Source organism: Haemaphysalis longicornis, unplaced genomic scaffold (assembly GCF_048455015.1).
Source record: "Haemaphysalis longicornis isolate Haplotype H1 unplaced genomic scaffold, Haemaphysalis longicornis Haplotype H1 scaffold_11, whole genome shotgun sequence".
Lineage (NCBI taxonomy): Eukaryota > Metazoa > Arthropoda > Arachnida > Ixodida > Ixodidae > Haemaphysalis > Haemaphysalis longicornis.
Genome location: NW_027526214.1, coordinates 20,278,204 through 20,280,459, shown reverse-complemented (window position 1 = coordinate 20,280,459; position 2,256 = coordinate 20,278,204). Strand labels below are relative to the sequence as shown.

At 53.9% G+C, this 2,256-nt stretch overlaps 1 pseudogene; it reads left to right on the top strand.

Annotated features, from left to right (window-relative positions):
* Nucleotides 1-320: 320 nt before the first annotated feature.
* LOC144160596 (uncharacterized) lies at nt 321-1,565 on the top strand (annotated as a pseudogene).
* Nucleotides 1,566-2,256: the final 691 nt, after the last annotated feature.

Here is a 2,256-nt window from a genome sequence, read left to right as displayed (position 1 = left end):
ATATATTGTAACGCTACATAACTTGTTGAATTGAAGTAGATGGCATTGACTATGGCACAGGCCAATCCCGCCAGCGAAAATTCCGGGACGACGAAGAGAAGAACGAGGTGCTTTTCGCGTATCCAGGGCTCGGACTCGACGCTCAGAAACGGTCCTCACCCTGGTTTTTTTTAAATAAACCCTCAGCTCACCCCTCGACGCCTGAGCATCACCGTAACAGTTTTTGGTGAGAGGTGCGGGGTACGACGCCGCGGACAACACAGTCCCTGGATCTGCGCCGAAGCCGTCGCGTTGCTGGCCTCCCGCCCATCCAAGAAACGATGGCTCCGCCTGCAGGCAGTTCCCAGACACCCCCGACGGGCAGCTGGCAGCCCCATCGGGAACCCCGGTCATTTTCAGGGAAGGCCGGAGAAGACGTGGATGAATGGCTCACTCATTATGAAAGAGTGAGTAAATATAACCGCTGGGACGCTGTGGCCCGACGCGCGAACGTCGAAATCTACTTGGACGAGACAGCACTGACGTGGTTTGAAAACCACGAGGCAGCGTTGACCACATGGGAACGGTTTGTTGAAGAAATTAGGAAGTGATTTGGTGACTCGATAGCGAAGAAGAGGAGGGCCGAGCAGACGCTTCTCCAGAGAGCGCAAGTGCCCGGGGAAACATGTACAACTTACATTGAGGAAATCCTCAAGCTGTGCCGGATCGTTGACGCCAGCATGCCAGAAGATGACAGAGTTGGGCATGTCCTCAAGGGGATCGCGGAAGACGTATATAATTTCCTTATCGGCAAGGACAACTTGAATACGGTCACCGATGTGATTCGCCACTGCCGTACGTTTGAAACTATGAAGGCGCGTCGAATTACGCCCAAGTTTGGCCGACTGGCCAACGTCACAACGGTGGCCAGCGTGGACGTAAGCTCGTCTGCCGACCTCTCTGCGACTATCCGACAAATCGTTCGCGAGGAGCTCCTGCGGCATGGAGACGTAACTCGTTGCTGGACACCCTCTCGCGACGGAAGCTGCCTCCGCGATGCGTCACCTACTTGTTGCCATTCAACAACACATTTTGGCTCCTCACGGCCGTCGGTCAACGTTGCCGACGTGGACGACTACCAGCGAAGGGGCGTGTACACTATGGCGCCCCACTACCAGCCACGGGAAGATTTTCATCGTGATTCCCATCGTACACAGCACGTCTACTACCCGGAAGAGCACCATCGCTCGAGTTTTCCAAGAAGGCAATTCTCGCCTGGTCAGCAGTATCCTCGTCGCGAACCACCCACCTGCTATCGATGTGGACTAGTCGGCCACATTTCGCGGTTTTGTCGCCGTCGGCGCCAAGGACCCAACGACTATCCCACGTACACGTTTCCTGGGCCCAATAAACTCAACCCTGGCACTCGATGGTATCAACCACTGTCGTCAACACGTAACGACCAGCCGACCGGTCCACGCAATGGCTCCCCCGCTTCGGACAGAAGTTTAACTCCACCGCCTCTACGCCAGCGCCAGTCTCCATCACCTCGCCGCCGTCCAATGTCGCCACCGCCGGGAAACTAGCCGGCGCGGCCGATGGAGGTGAGGTCGCCGGACAGCCTTTACGAAATATACCTCTGCCCGTTTACATGGTCAAAAATAAGATTGAAGTTTTAATTGATGGTGTGCCCACGATGGCTTTGGTTGACACTGGGGCAACAGTTTCTGTGATGAGTAAGGCATTTAAAGACAGCCTTGGGACTAAAGTAATGTTCAGCCGGGATCGCAGTGCCACATTTCGAGGCGTTGGTGGTGAACCGTTGTGGCCCCTTGGTACTTGTACTGTGAATTAGTCATTAGGGGGCAAAAGCTTCAAAGCAGAATTTGCGGTACTTCAGAAGTCTACACACGAAGTTATTCTCGGTATTGACTTCTTGCAAGAATGTGGTGCTAAGTTAGATTGTGCGACTGGCGAACTCTCTGTAAGCAGTGTTCTTTACTCTGCACTTGCCGAAGAACCTTCACGTTCGAGCGAACACGCTTTGGTTGTTTCGCAAGACATGGTTCTACCTCCCCGATCGGCGTCCTTTATACCTGTCATGGTATGCGGTGCTGTGGAGCCTTCCTTTTGTGCAATTGTTGAGCCCATTCTGCCGAACTGCGTCAAGAAGGATGTTTTGTTGCCGCACTGTTTGATTTCCGTACACGGTGGGCACAGTTCCATATGCGCAGTTAACTGCTCAGCCGCTAGTACCGTTCTACCGCTAGGGATGAA